Raw genomic sequence first — 16293 nt, 5'->3', positions numbered from 1 at the left:
ACACGCTCTCCCTCGCTGCTGCGCTCGAACGACACGAGGAGGACGAAGACAACAAGAAGAGGAAGGACATGGGGAGTGTTTGCCAGCGCACGAACGCTTTCCTTGAGCTTGAACTCAACACACACACCCTCACGGCGAGCACACATACACTGAGAGGCTACATCTCTCTTCTCTGGCGCACCTACACACCAGCACCGTGGCCACTTTAATACCCAGAGGCACGCACGCCAGATCGGCCACTAACCCATGCACTAACTACCTAGCTACATGCACGCTGCTAACAACCTGGAAATGGCCGGCTTTGTAGCCTGCGGAGATGCAGCTCCCACGCACCACACATGCAGGAACTGCCGCACAGAGACTCGGCCGGCTCGGAGACTCCACTCACCACGGCCACGACAAACACATGCACATGCTAGCTACGGGAATGACGCACCCGACGCGGCCAGCGCGCGCCCGCACACGCCGCGGCTTACAGCGGCCAACACTCTCCCCATAAGCCATGGCCTAGAGGAGACCGACGTCCTCGACGCTGCTGTCCGCCCGCAGCGCGCGCTCCACCGCGCCGTCGACGTCGTTGTAGCCGCCACCGCCCCGACGTCGCTGCCACGCCTGCCACCGTGCCGCCGTGCCCTTCGCCGCGCACACCCCAAGTCCTCGCGCTCCCGCCGCGCACGTACGCGATATGCGCACCAGGTCCAGCGCCCCGACGTGGTCCGCACCCACGGTCCCGATGTGCCCGCTACGTCTGGCACGCGCCCATACACGCGCCCGACGCGGTGAGCCCGTCGCCGCGGCTTGTTCTGCCACGCTCCGCACGCCACCAGCCCGCGCCATGATCGCGCTCCGACGCGACCAACGTGGCCGATCCGGCGTGTCCCGGAGCTTGGCCTTCCCTTCGCCGAGCCGCGCCGCGCCACCGCAGCCTCTGCGCCACCGCGCAGGTCCGCCGCGGCCGCCGCGCTCCCCCTACGCACGGCGTCACCGTGCTCCGCCGCCGCACGGGACGAGCGCCATCGCCGGCGAGCTCCTCCGAACCCAATGCTCCGATACCAATTGTTGTTACCGTGGCCTTCTCCCTCGCTAGCCCACACACGCTCTCCCTCGCTGCTGCGCTCGAACGACACGAGGAGGACGAAGACAACATGAAGAGGAAGGACACGGGGAGGGTTTGCCAGCGCACGAACGCTTTCCTTGAGCTCAAACTCAACACACACACCCTCACGGCGAGCACACATACACTGAGAGGCTACATCTCTCTTCTCTGGCGCACCTACACACCAGCACCGTGGCCACTTTAATACCCAGAGGCACGCACGCCAGATCGGCCACAAACCCATGCACTAACTACCTAGCTACATGCACGCTGCTAACAACCTGGAAATGGCCGGCTTTGTAGCCTGCGGAGACGCAGCTCCCACGCACCACACATGCAGGAACTGCCGCACAGAGACTCGGCCGGCTCGGAGACTCCACTCACCACGGCCACGACCAACACATGCACATGCTAGCTACGGGAATGACGCACCCGACGCGGCCAGCGCGCGCTCGCACACGCCGCGGCTTACAGCGTCCAATACTCTCCCCCTAAGTCGTGGCCTAGAGGAGACCGAAGTCCTCGACGCTGCCGTCCGCCCGCAGCGCGCGCTCCGCCGCACCGTCGACGTCGTTGTAGCCGCCACCGCCCCGACGTCGCTGCCACGCCTGCCACCGTGCCGCCGTGCCCTTCGCCGCGCACACCCCACGTCCTCGCGCTCCCGGCCCGCGTTCCCGCCGCGCACGTACGCGATATGCGCACCAGGTCCAGTGCCCCGACGTGGTCCGCACCCGCGGTCCCGATGTGCCCGCTACGTCTGGCACGCGCCCATACACACGCCCGACGCTGTGAGCCCGTCGCCGCGGCTTGTTCTGCCACGCTCCGCACGCCACCAGCCCGCGCCATGATCGCGCTCCGACGCGACCAACGCGCCCGATCCGGCGTGTCCCAGAGCTTGGCCTTCCCTCCGCCGAGCCGCGCCCCGCCACCGCGCAGGTCCGCCGCGGCCGCCGCGCTCCCCCTACGCACGGCGTCACCGTGCTCCGCCGCCGCACGGGACGAGCGCCATCGCCGGCGCGCTCCTCCGAACCCGATGCTCCGATACCAATTGTTGTTACCGTGGCCTTCTCCCTCGCTAGCCCACACACGCTCTCCCTCGCTGCTGCGCTCGAACGACACGAGGAGGACGAAGACAACAGGACGAGGAAGGACACGGGGAGGGTTTGCCAACGCACGAACGCTTTCCTTGACCTCGAACTCAACACACACACCCTCACGGCGAGCACACATACACTGAGAGGCTACATCTCTCTTCTCTGGCGCACCTACACACCAGCACCGTGGGCACTTTAATACCCAGAGGCACGCACGCCAGATCGGCCACTAACCCATGCACTAACTACCTAGCTACATGCACGCTGCTAACAACCTGGAAATGGCCGGCTTTGTAGCCTGCGGAGACGCAGCTCCCACGCACCACACATGCAGGAACTGCCGCACAGAGACTCGGCCGGCTCGGAGACTCCACTCACCACGGCCACGACCAACACATGCACATGCTAGCTACGGGAATGACGCACCCGACGCGGCCAGCGCGCGCTCGCACACGCCGCGGCTTACAGCGTCCAATACTCTCCCCCTAAGTCGTGGCCTAGAGGAGACCGAAGTCCTCGACGCTGCCGTCCGCCCGCAGCGCGCGCTCCGCCGCACCGTCGACGTCGTTGTAGCCGCCACCGCCCCGACGTCGCTGCCACGCCTGCCACCGTGCCTCCGTGCCCTTCGCCGCGCACACCCCACGTCCTCGCGCTCCCGGCCCGCGTTCCCGCCGCGCACGTACGCGATATGCGCACCAGGTCCAGTGCCCCGACGTGGTCCGCACCCGCGGTCCCGATGTGCCCGCTACGTCTGGCACGCGCCCATACACACGCCCGACGCTGTGAGCCCGTCGCCGCGGCTTGTTCTGCCACGCTCCGCACGCCACCAGCCCGCGCCATGATCGCGCTCCGACGCGACCAACGCGCCCGATCCGGCGTGTCCCAGAGCTTGGCCTTCCCTCCGCCGAGCCACGCCCCGCCACCGCGCAGGTCCGCCGCGGCCGCCGCGCTCCCCCTACGCACGGCGTCACCGTGCTCCGCCGCCGCACGGGACGAGCGCCATCACCGGCGAGCTCCTCCGAACCCGATGCTCCGATACCAATTGTTGTTACCGTGGCCTTCTCCCTCGCTAGCCCACACACGCTCTCCCTCGCTGCTGCGCTCGAACGACACGAGGAGGACGAAGACAACAGGACGAGGAAGGACACGGGGAGGGTTTGCCAACGCACGAACGCTTTCCTTGACCTCGAACTCAACACACACACCCTCACGGCGAGCACACATACACTGAGAGGCCACATCTCTCTTCTCTAGCGCACCTACACACCAGCACCGTGGGCACTTTAATACCCAGAGGCACGCACGCCAGATCGGCCACTAACCCATGCACTAACTACCTAGCTACATGCACGCTGCTAACAACTTGGAAATGGCCGGCTTTGTAGCCTGCGGAGACGCAGCTCCCACGCACCACACATGCAGGAACTACCGCACAGAGACTCGGCCGGCACGGAGACTCCACTCACCACGGCCACGACCAACACATGCACATGCTAGCTACGGGAATGACGCACCCGACGCGGCCAGCGCGCGCCCGCACACGCCGCAGCTTACAGCGCCCAACACTCTCCCCCTAAGCCATGGCCTAGAGGAGACCGACGTCCTCGACGCTGCCGTCCGCCCGCAGCGCGCGCTCCGCCGCGCCGTCGATGTCGTTGTAGCCGACACCGCCCCGACGTCGCTGCCACGCCTGCCACCGTGCCGCCGTGCCCAACGCCGCGCATACCCCACGTCCTCGCGCTCCCGGCACGCGCTCCCGCCGTGCACGTACGCGATATGCGCACCAGGTCCAGCGCCCCGACGTGGTCCGCACCCGCGGTCCCGATGTGCCCGCTACGTCTGGCGCGCGCCCATACACGCGCCCGACGCGGTGAGCCCGTCGCCGCGGCTTGTTCTGCCACGCTCCGCACTCCACCAGCCCGCGCCATGATCGCGCTCCGACGCGACCAACGCAGCCGATCCGGCGTGTCCCGGAGCTTGGCCTTCCCTCCGCCGAGCCGCGCCGTGCCACCGCAGCCTCTGCGCCACCGCGCAGGTCCGCCGAGGCCGCCACGCTCCCCCTACGCATGGCGTCACCGTGCTCCGCCGCCTCACGGGACGAGCGCCATCGCCGGCGAGCTCCTCCGAACCCGATGCTCCGATACCAATTGTTGTTACCGTGGCCTTCTCCCTCGCTAGCCCACACACGCTCTCCCTCGCTGCTGCGCTCGAACGACACGAGGAGGACGAAGACAACAGGAAGAGGAAGGACACGGGGAGGGTTTGCCAGCGCACGAACGCTTTCCTTGAGCTCGAACTCAACACACACACCCTCACGGCGAGCACACATACACTGAGAGGCTACATCTCTCTTCTCTGGCGCACCTACACACCAGCACCGTGGCCACTTTAATACCCAGAGGCACGCACGCCAGATCGGCCACTAACCCATGCACTAACTACCTAGCTACATGCACGCTGCTAACAACCTGGAAATGGCCGGCTTTGTAGCCTGCGGAGACGCAGCTCCCACGCACCACATATGCAGGAACTACCGCACAGAGACTCGGCCGGCTCGGAGACTCCACTCACCACGGCCACGACCAACACATGCACATGCTAGCTACGGGAATGACGCACCCGACGCGGCCAGCGCGCTCCCGCACACGCCGCGGCTTACAGCGGCCAACACTCTCCCCCTAAGCCGTGGCCTAGAGGAGACCGACGTCCTCGACGTTGCCGTCCGCCCGCAGCGCGCGCTCCACCGCGCCGTCGACGTCGTTGTAGCCGCCACCGCCCCGACGTCGCTGCCACGCCTGCCACCGTGCCGCCGTGCCCTTCGCCGCGCACACCCCACGTCCTCGCGCTCCCGGCCCGCGCTCCCGCCGCGCACGTACGCGATATGCGCACCAGGTCCAGCACCCCGACGTGGTCCGCACCCGTGGTCCTGATGTGCCCGCTACGTCTGGCACGCGCCCATACACGCGCCCGGCGCGGTGAGCCCGTCGACGCGGCTTGTTCTGCCACGCTCCGCACTCCACCAGCCCGCGCCATGATCGCGCTCCGACGCGACCAACGCAGCCGATCCGGCGTGTCCCGGAGCTTGGCCTTCCCTCCGCCGAGCCGCGCCGTGCCACCGCAGCCTCTGCGCCACCGCGCAGGTCCGCCGAGGCCGCCACGCTCCCCCTACGCACGGCGTCACCGTGCTCCGCCGCCTCACGGGACGAGCGCCATCGCCGGCGAGCTCCTCCGAACCCGATGCTCCGATACCAATTGTTGTTACCGTGGCCTTCTCCCTCGCTAGCCCACACACGCTCTCCCTCGCTGCTGCGCTCGAACGACACGAGGAGGACGAAGACAACAGGAAGAGGAAGGACACGGGGAGGGTTTGCCAGCGCACGAACGCTTTCCTTGAGCTCGAACTCAACACACACACCCTCATGGCGAGCACACATACACTGAGAGGCTACATCTCTCTTCTCTGGCGCACCTACACACCAGCACCGTGGCCACTTTAATACCCAGAGGCACGCACGCCAGATCGGCCACTAACCCATGCACTAACTACCTAGCTACATGCACGCTGCTAACAACCTGGAAATGGCCGGCTTTGTAGCCTGCGGAGACGCAGCTCCCACGCACCACATATGCAGGAACTACCGCACAGAGACTCGGCCGGCTCGGAGACTCCACTCACCACGGCCACGACCAACACATGCACATGCTAGCTACGGGAATGACGCACCCGACGCGGCCAGCGCGCGCCCGCACACGCCGCGGCTTACAGCGGCCAACACTCTCCCCCTAAGCCGTGGCCTAGAGGAGACCGACGTCCTCGACGTTGCCGTCCGCCCGCAGCGCGCGCTCCACCGCGCCGTCGACGTCGTTGTAGCCGCCACCGCCCCGACGTCGCTGCCACGCCTGCCACCGTGCCGCCGTGCCCTTCGCCGCGCACACCCCACGTCCTCGCGCTCCCGGCCCGCGCTCCCGCCGCGCACGTACGCGATATGCGCACCAGGTCCAGCACCCCGACGTGGTCCGCACCCGTGGTCCCGATGTGCCCGCTACGTCTGGCACGCGCCCATACACGCGCCCGGCGCGGTGAGCCCGTCGCCGCGGCTTGTTCTGCCACGCTCTGCACGCCACCAGCCCGCGCCATGATCGCGCTCCGACGCGACCAACGCGGCCGATCCGGCGTGTCCCGGAGCTTGGCCTTCCCACTGCCGAGCCGCGCCGCGCCACCGCAGCCTCTGCGCCGTGCGCAGGTCCGCCGCGGCCGCCGCGCTCCCCCTACGCACGGCGTCACCGTGCTCCGCCGCCGCACGGGATGAGCGCCATCGCCGGCGAGCTCCTCCGAACCCGATGCTCCGATACCAATTGTTGTTACCGTGGCGTTCTCCCTCGCTAGCCCACACACGCTCTCCCTCGCTGCTGCGTTCGAACGACACGAGGAGGACGAAGACAACAGGAAGAGGAAGGACACGGGGAGGGTTTGCCAGCGCACGAACGCTTTCCTTGAGCTCGAACTCAACACACACACCCTCACGGCGAGCACACATACACTGAGAGGCTACATCTCTCTTCTCTGGCGCACCTACACACCAGCACCGTGGCCACTTTAATACCCAGAGGCACGTACGCCAGATCGGCCACTAACTCATGCACTAACTACCTAGCTACATGCACGCTGCTAACAACCTGGAAATGGCTGGCTTTGTAGCCTGCGGAGACACAGCTCCCACGCAACACACATGCAGGAACTGCCGCACAGAGACTCGGCCGGCTCGGAGAATCCACTCACTACGGCCACGACCAACACATGCACATGCTAGCTACGGGAATGACGCACCCGACGCGGCAGCGCGCGCCCGCACACGCCGCGGCTTACAGCGGCCAACACTCTCCCCCTAAGTCGTGGCCTATTGGAGACCGACGTCCTCGACCCTGCCGTCCGCCCGCAGCGCGCGCTCCGCCGCGCGGTCGACGTCGTTGTAGCCGCCACCGCCCCGACGTCGCTGCCACGCCTGCTACCGTGCCGCCGTGCCCTTCGCCGCGCACACCCCACGTCCTCGCGTTCCCGCCGCGCACGTACGCGATATGCGCACCAGGTCCAGCGCCCCGACGTGGTCCGCACCCGCGGTCCCAATCTGCCCGCTACGTCTGGCACGCGCCCATACACGCGCCCGATGCGGTGAGCCCGTCGCCGCGGCTTGTTTTGCCACGCTCCGCACGCCACCAGCCCGCGCCATGATCGCGCTCCGACGCGACCAACGCGCCCGATCCGGCGTGTCCCGGAGCTTGGCTTTCCCTCCGCCGAGCCGCGCCGCGCCACCGTAGCCTCTGCGCCACCGCGCAGGTCCGCCGCGGCTGCCGGGCTCCCCCTACGCACGGCGTCACCGTGCTCCGCCGCCGCACGGGACGAGCGCCATCGCCGGCGAGCTCCTCCGAACCCGATGCTCCGATACCAATTGTTGTTACCGTGGCCTTCTCCCTCGCTAGCCCACACACGCTCTCCCTCGCTGCTGCGCTCAAACGACACGAGGAGGACGAAGACAACAGGACGAGGAAGGACACGGGGAGGGTTTGCCAGCGCACGAACGCTTTCCTTGAGCTCGAACTCAACACACACACCCTCACGGCGAGCACACATACACTGAGAGGCTACATCTCTCTTCTCTGGCACACCTACACACCAGCATCGTGGCCACTTTAATACCTAGAGGCATGCACGCCAGATCGGCCACTAACCCATGCACTAACTACCTAGCTACATGCACGCTGCTAACAACCTGGAAATGGCCGGCTTTGTAGGCTGCGGAGACGCAGCTCCCACGCACCACACATGCAGGAACTGCCGCACAGAGACTCGGCCGGCTCGGAGACTCCACTCACCACGGCCACGACCAACACATGCACATGCTAGCTACGGGAATGACGCACCCGACGCGGCCAGCACGCGCCCGCACACACCGCGGCTTACAGCGGCCAACTCTCTCCCCCTAAGCCGTGGCCTAGAGGAGACCGACATCCTCGACGCTGCCGTCCGCCCGCAGCGCGCGCCCCGCCGCGCCGTCGACGTTGTTGTAGCCGCCACCGCCCCGACGTCGTTGCCACGCCTGCCACCGTGCCGCCGTGCCCTTCGCCACGCATACCCCATGTCCTCGCGCTCCCGGCCCACGCTCTCGCCGCGCACGTACGCGATATGCGCACCAGGTCCATTGCCCCGACGTGGTCCGCACCCGCGGTCCCGATGTGCCCGCTACGTCTGGCGCGCGCCCATACACGCGCCCGATGCGGTGAGCCCGTCGCCGTGGCTTGTTCTGCCACGCTCCGCACGCCACCAGCCCGCGCCATGATTGCGCTCCGACGCGACCAACGCAGCCGATCCGGCGTGTCCCGGAGCTTGGCCTTCCCTCCGTCGAGCCGTGCCGCGCCACCGCAGCCTCTGCACCACCGCGCAGGTCCGCCACGGCCGCCGCGCTCCCCCTACGCACGGCGTCACCGTGCTCCGCCGCCGCACGGGACGAGCGCCATTGCCGGCGAGCTCCTCCGAACCCGATGCTCCGATACCAATTGTTGTTACCGTGGCCTTCTCCCTCGCTAGCCCACACACGCTCTCCCTCGCTGCTGCGCTCGAACGACACGAGGAGGACGAAGACAACAGGAAGAGGAAGGACACGGGGAGGGTTTGCCAGTGCACGAATGCTTTCCTTGAGCTCGAACTCAACACACACACCCTCACGGCGAGCACACATACACTGAGAGGCTACATCTCTCTTCTCTGGCGCACCTACACACCAGCACCGTGGCCACTTTAATACCCAGAGGCACGCATGCCAGATCGGCCACTAACCCATGCACTAACTACCTAGCTACATGCACACTGCTAACAACCTGGAAATGGACGCGGCTTGCCTGCGGCCGCTGCGTGCGACCATCCTTGCGGCGTGTCCATCGCACGGCCCTTGGCTCCACGCACGCCCCGCTCCACGCACACAACGATTGATCCTGATTTTAAGTGGAAAAAAAACAAAATACACATCGTAATACTGATTCCCTTCTTCAGCACCCGCCAAAAGAACCACAGAATACACAAAAGGGCGCCAAAATGCAAGTCTACATCTCATATGAGGTGGAAGTGACCTTACAGCCTTAAAGCGCACAATTATCAGTAGCGGCTTAACCAGGAATCATGAAACTCTTCTCTTCAATTGAGCAGCAAAGGAATCCGCGTCCCTGATGGCTTCTCCGAGTCTTGCATCCCTGATGGCTTCTCCGAGGAGTGTTCCAGGGAACCACAACTCTGACGAACAATCTCATGCACCAAAAGTAAGAAATCTCATTCGGTTCTGACGATGAATCTGCGGCAAATTCTCTAATTTCTTTGTTTTGAACCATTGCGGGAGACTTCACATCCAGCAATGCACACAAATATGTTTGCCTAAAAGATCCGCTTTCCATCAACTGTGACACGATCCAGAGTGTTGGCCGGGAAAAAGCAGTGTGCTGCACCCTTGTAGAACTTCTACAGGAATCTGTGACCGCATTCTGCAGAAGCCAAATAACAACGGAAAGTTAGTTTTTTTTAATTTAGAAAAACAAAGCAGTGTCATGTACAGTAGCCAATTTCATACGTTCTTGTACCATCTCTGATTTCAGGTTTTGGAAAACATGCACTACAGTTTTTTCTATTCCTTTTGCAATACATATAGTTCATGGACAAACATAAGAGATAGTTGAATATACTTGCACAAACCGTGTACTGATATGAAATATAAACAGAACAAGGATTCTAGAGTGCATCATGATTTCTTCTCTAAAACTTAAGACTCATGATGTCTCAATGCACTCCATGTTTCTTAAGATAAATACGATTGCAAGAGATATAAATATGATTTATGATGCAGTTCATAAAAACTCATGATAGGCAAATATTTTTGCTATATGTGTGTATTAACTAAATTGAATCCTAACTGATATAGGATCAAGAAACTGCAGTAGATCACACCGATGAAAGGGTACCAAAGCTTGGCATGAAATTTTTATCTGAAGAGGAAGCTTATTTATTTTATAACAAGTATGCTAAAACCATCGGTTTTAGCATCAGAAGAAGCAGTGGTCATAAAGTGATGAACTCTTCTACATTCCAGCAACGGACATTTACATGCTCTCGTCAAGGTATGGGTTATTTTCATTTTTTAAATTATAATAATTTATTTATGCTCTAAGACAATTACAACAACTTATAGGCCATCGCCGGGAAGATAAAAGAGAGGAGACATTCACTTACAGTAGGCCTGAAACACGATGTGGTTGTGATGCCCGTATGAAGATTAGCCTTAAAGATGGATTTTATTATGTGTATGAATTCGAGGCATCACATAACCACACTCTTGCTAATGGACTCATGGCCCAATACTTGAGATCCCAGAGAAAAGTGACAGAAGCACAGATAGCAAACGCAGAGGTTGCAAAGTCAGTTGGCATTTCAAATAAAGCAATAGTCGATTTGATGGCTAAAGAAGCAGGTGGAAGTGAAAACCTTAGCTTTACACCTCAAGATATGAAAAATTGTTTGTACTCAAAGAGAACAATAAAAGAAAAGGTAGGTGACACAGGGGGGGTATTAGAATACATGGAGAAAAAGGTCTCAGAAGATGTCAACTTCTTCTATTCAATTCAAGTGGATGAGGATGAGTTGATAACTAATATTTTTTGGGCCGACTCCAAAATGGTTTCAGACTATGCAATGTTCGGCGATGTTATATGCTTTGACACCACATACAGAAAACTAGATGATGGACGTCCATTTGGTTTGATTGTCGGGGTGAATGATCATAAGAAAACTATTGTCTTTGGTGCTGCACTTCTATATGATGAAACCGCTGCTAGTTTTGCTTGGCTTTTCAGAACTTTCCTAAAAGTTATGTCAGGAAAACATCCACGTACAATTCTCACCGATGAAGATGCGGCAATGGCGAAGGCAATTCATGAAGTCTTTCCTCACTCTCACCATAGACTTTGTGTGTGGCATATGAATCAAAATGCTTACAAGCACCTCGCCGGAGTTGTTGACGAATATAAGAAGTTCAATGTTGATTTTCAGCACTGTATATATGATATAGAATGGGATAAAATGATTGACAAGTATGGACTGCATGACAATGAATGGCTGCAAAGGCTATTTGAGAAAAAGGAACACTGGGCACTAGTGTACGGTAAAAATACGTTCTCTGCCCACATGAGCACTACCCAAAGAAGTGAAAGCATGAACAATGAACTGAAGAGATACATTAGTATTAAATATGACATGCTTACTTTCTTTGAGCATTTTGAACGGCTAGTTTCGGATAAAAGATGTGAAGAGGTGAAGTATGACTTTAAAGCAACACAGACTACTCCCAAGTCGAAGGCTGAATCTAGCTATATGTTAAAACAAGCTGCAGCTACATATACTCCAGCAATATTCAAGATGGTTCAAGATCAAGTGCTTCGGACTCTGAACTATGACACAATGCTTTGTGATGAAAGTGACACAAAGGTGAAGATTTATGTAGTAAATCTTCATGGCACACAACGTGAACATGGTGTTAGATTCATTCCAAAAGAAGAAAAGGTTAGCTGCAGTTGCAAAAGGTTTGAGTTTGCTGGAATTCTTTGCTCTCATTGCTTAAAGGTACTTGATATTAACAATATCAAGCATATCCCTGGGGAATATATCTTGAAAAGATGGACAATTGATGCCAAAGTTCTAGATATAACAAGCAAATGCAACCCGCATGATAACCTAAAAGCAAGAATGTCTAACCGCTACAAGGAACTATGCAGAATATTTGTGAAAATAGCTGCTCGTGCCGCTGAGTCCGAAGAATCATACTATAAGGCTGCTAAGTGTGCAGAGCAATTAGCACAAGATGTGGAGAAATGCTTGAAGATTAGAGCTGATCCAGATTTGGTTAGCGCCGATCCACATTTGGTTCATGTTGATCCAGACTTGGTTCGCGCTGATCCAGATTTGGTTAGTGCTGATCCAGATTTGGTTAGTGCTAATCCAGATTTGGGTAACTCCAGTACTAAAGAAGGTACAAACTATACTAACAATAATTACCTACACTATTGTTGAACAACGACTGATATTTGGCATTATACTGGAAGGAACGAACATCGCCTCTAGTAGAATTTCAAAACACGGTGAGGGGCTTGCAAAACCAAAAGGTATGAAGGTCAAGGAGAAGACTGTGAAAGGATCAAAAAGACCCGTTGGTGGATTTGAGAAAGCAACTTCAAAGAAGAAAAAGAACACAAATGATACTGTGCATCTAGAGCCTTGTGGCCCCTCAGCGGTATAATATTTAGTCACTCGATTCGTATAAAATATTCAATGTGTTGACCTTTCTCTATCATTTTCGATAGGGTCCTTTGAAGAAAGCAACTCTAAAGAAGAAAAAGAACACAAATGATATTATACAACTACAGCCTCATGACCCGCCAACGGTAATAATACAATGTTGCTTGTTTCTTATAAAACCTCAACTGTACTGACCTTTCTCTATCATTTTCTATAGGGTCCTATGGAATTTTTCACAAATCAAATGGCTGCATATCAATTACACTATAATGCTATGCTAAGTGCTTCAATGCAACCATCAATTGGTAATGCCATCCCTATGCCACCACAGACCCAACAACTGTTGGCTGGATTCCAACCATACAATACAGCAATGGTAGAAGCAGTCCACACTTCCATTTTTCCTATTTTTTAAACTTCAGTGCAACTGAACTTTGCTTTCTCTACAGGGTCATCCGACAAATAACATGTACACCTCGCTGCAGGGTACCATTGGGGCCTCTAACTCTGGTTTGATGACAGGAGAAAATCAAGACTTCCTCCATCAACCGAATCCAACATCTATCCTAAATGCTTCAATGCTGCAATCCAGTGGTCATACCATCCCAATGCCAGCTTCAATGCTGCAATCCAGTGGTCATACCATCCCAATGCCACCGCAGATCCAAGAACACGGCAATACTCCAGTGGTATAAGCAGTCCACACTTTCATTTCAAGTATAGTTTCAGAACTTCAGTGAAACTAAACTTCTCTAATTTTTTGCACAGGGTCATCCAACAAATTACATGTATACATATTTACAACAGCAACATTCCACGCTGAATTCCTCACTGCAAGGGAGCATTGGGACCTCTGACTCTAGTTTGATGACAGGACAAAATCAATTCTTTCTCAATCAACCGAAACCAACCTAATCTATTCTGTAAAAGGAATAGTTTTATCGCATGTGTGTTAGACTTCCAAGCTACAAGTGATTTTTATTTGAACTTGTATGAACCAGGTTTTTTTTCTTTTTGAATGCTACTCCATCTCCCCAGTCAAATATAATCGTTCACAGAATTATCTATGCACAATGTCCACATGCATCATGCGCATCTGACCTGTCAGCTATCCTTCAGTTTACGTATGATGATAGAGATGGCAGGAATCAATTTTAATTCTATTGACAAAAGTGCAGACATAACCATCTATCCAAATGTCAAACCTAGAGGCATAGAGCAAGCAGAGAACAGATCAATTGGTCCAAGACTCTGAGTTTAGTAGTGAGCATTGTGAGCACTAGATTGACAATTGCATGAAAATAATTTTATTTAAACAGAATGGATTTGCTCTCAGCTTTATCCCAATTCAATTTGCATTAGATGGGAGCAACACAAGAAGAAAACGAGATTTACCTGTGTCCTGTGTAGGTGATGTTGAGTACACGAACTGCAGCCCGGCGGCTTTCTTGAGGACGGAATTGACGACCCGAGCTGGAGACAAAGATTGCAGTCCCTCTCCCCCTCCAAGCATCCCCGTCCCCCTCCAAGCATCCCCGTCCCCCTTCTTCCTCTCCAAGGGCATATCAAATCCATGGCGCTCTAGCTGCGGTCCTCGACGTCCTTCATTTCACTCCCTCGACCCCTCCTCCAAGCTCCTCCACAAGCCCGAGGCGCCGCCCTCTTGTGTAGTCGCCCCGTGCTGGCTCGCCAACCTCCGCGCCACTGGGTGGCGACGCTGGTCCGCCGTCCGCCCGACGTCGATTTAGGCGCTGATTCTGGCCAAGCTGCAGCACGGCTAGGTCCGGCAAGCGCACATGGGCCGCGGCCAGCCAAGTGACGCAAGTCCGGCCGACCCCGATGGGGGCTTCGGTGCCGGCCAAGCTGCTGCACGGTCAGGTCCGGCAAGCGCACGCGCACGCGGGCGGCGACCAGCCGAGCGGGGACGGGATGAGATACGGTAGGTTGTAAGGCTTCAGCTCGAGCTCTGTTCAGACAGAAGGGGAAAGATGTGGGTAGAAGTGTATCGAAGAAGGGAATCAGTATTACGATGTGTATTTTGTATTTTTTTACTTAAAATCAGGATCAATCGTTGCGTGCGTGGAGCGGGGCGTGCGTGGAGCCAGGGCCGTGCGATGGACACGCCGCACGGATGGTCGCACGCAGCGGCCGCAGGCAAGCCGCGGCCGGCTTTGTAGCCTGCGGAGACGCAGCTCCCACGCACCACACATGCAGGAACTGCCGCACAGAGACTCGGCCGGCTCGGAGACTCCACTCACCACGGCCACGACCAACACATGCACATGCTAGCTACGGGAATGACGCACCCGATGCGGCCAGCGCGCGCCCGCACACGCCGCGGCTTACAGCGGCCAACAGGGGGCAGCGTCGTGCGCCGGGACAGCAACGGCGGCTACGGCCGGGGCGACCAGGACGTGGCCAGGCGCCTACCTGCGGTCAGCAGAGGCCAGGGGGCACGAGCGGCTGGAGCATGCGGCGCGCTCGCAAACATGGACGGGCAGGGGCTTGCCCATGGGTGGCTGGGCGCCCACGAGCGTGGCTGCGACCACGGAGCTCTGGTGGCCGTGGCGAGTGCGGATGAAACATCTACCGCGGCAAAACAAGAATGCGGCGAGAGGTGGGTAGTGCAGCTCACCACAGAGCTCGGTGACGCGCTCGGGGAGGTCGGGGAAGATGCCTCGATGGCGGCGATGCGGCGCTCCCCCGCTTGATCTACTGCTTGGAATCGACGAAGATGAGGTGGGCGGAGCTCCTGGAAGTCTCCACGAGGCTCGGGGAGGTCAGTGGCTGCGGCGGCGATGGGCCTTGCGACAACGGCGCTCGGGTGCGGTGGAGAAAGGGGAAGGGCCGAGGGGAAGTGGATCTGGAAGGGGGAAAGATCTGGGGGACGATGACGAGGCCGAGGGGTCGCTGGCGTGTCCTTATCCACTGCGCGCCGACGCCGGCGACGTGGTTGGGCGGCGACCGCGCCCCTGTAGCGGCACGGTCGGCCGAACAGGGAGAGTGGGCTGATTCGGCACGGTTGGGCCGAGGCCCAGAGCGGGCAGGGGCCATTTACATTTTTTTACTTTAGCCCTTTTCCATTTCTAGTTTCTTTTTACTTTTAGCTTTGTAAAATACAACACCTGTACCTAAAATAACATTATAAATTATGCTACTGCCAAATTTAGTTTGGCTTCAAAATAAATTAGCTTAGTAATTTTTATAATTTAAAAAGCAATTAAATTAATATTTAGGCCACTGTTTTGATTAATATAGGGCACTAAAGTACTATATAAAAATGTTGGTTCACTATCTTAATATCCAGAGAAATTTTATATTTTGAAAAAATGTTAAATATTTCATGATAAATTATTAGTGAATATTTCCAACCCACTGAACATTTCTGTTTTACCGTTTGAAGAAAAATAATTTGACTTTATTTTAAATTTGAATCTGAACTGGTTTCGAACCAACGCGAGTTTTACATCAGTAATCGTGGTGACATGGCATCATCCACGGGGGATCACTGTAGCTTAATTATTCGGGCGTCACAAGTATTCCTACGTCGTGAACACCACTTCAAGGGGAAAAACAACCGCCGTTGATTGATCTATTATTTTGCTGCCACCGGAATCCTTTTTGATCTTGATCGATGAACTCAAAGTCGATGTAGATACTTTAGTGCCGGTTAATCACGAGCTTCTTCATAGTAACCCGGTGTTCGGTGGCTCAACAGAATTCTTGTTGGTCTCGGCGACCCAGGAATAATTGAATCATCCACATGACGACAGTAA

The 16293-nt window shown here is 57.2% G+C and overlaps 1 long non-coding RNA gene across 1 annotated transcript; it reads right to left on the bottom strand.

Annotated features, from left to right (window-relative positions):
• Positions 1-9162: 9162 nt before the first annotated feature.
• Positions 9163-15427, bottom strand: LOC119275787. The gene is made up of 3 exons (XR_005135873.1): positions 15153-15427; positions 13913-14483; positions 9163-9717 (listed from the first exon to the last, which is right to left on the bottom strand). It is a non-coding gene; the product is annotated as an uncharacterized LOC119275787 (long non-coding RNA).
• Positions 15428-16293: the final 866 nt, after the last annotated feature.

This window comes from Triticum dicoccoides, chromosome 3B (genome assembly GCF_002162155.2).
Source record: "Triticum dicoccoides isolate Atlit2015 ecotype Zavitan chromosome 3B, WEW_v2.0, whole genome shotgun sequence".
NCBI lineage: Eukaryota > Viridiplantae > Streptophyta > Magnoliopsida > Poales > Poaceae > Triticum > Triticum dicoccoides.
The sequence above is the reverse complement of the archived record's forward strand: the minus strand, read 5'-3'. Positions and strand labels throughout refer to the sequence as shown.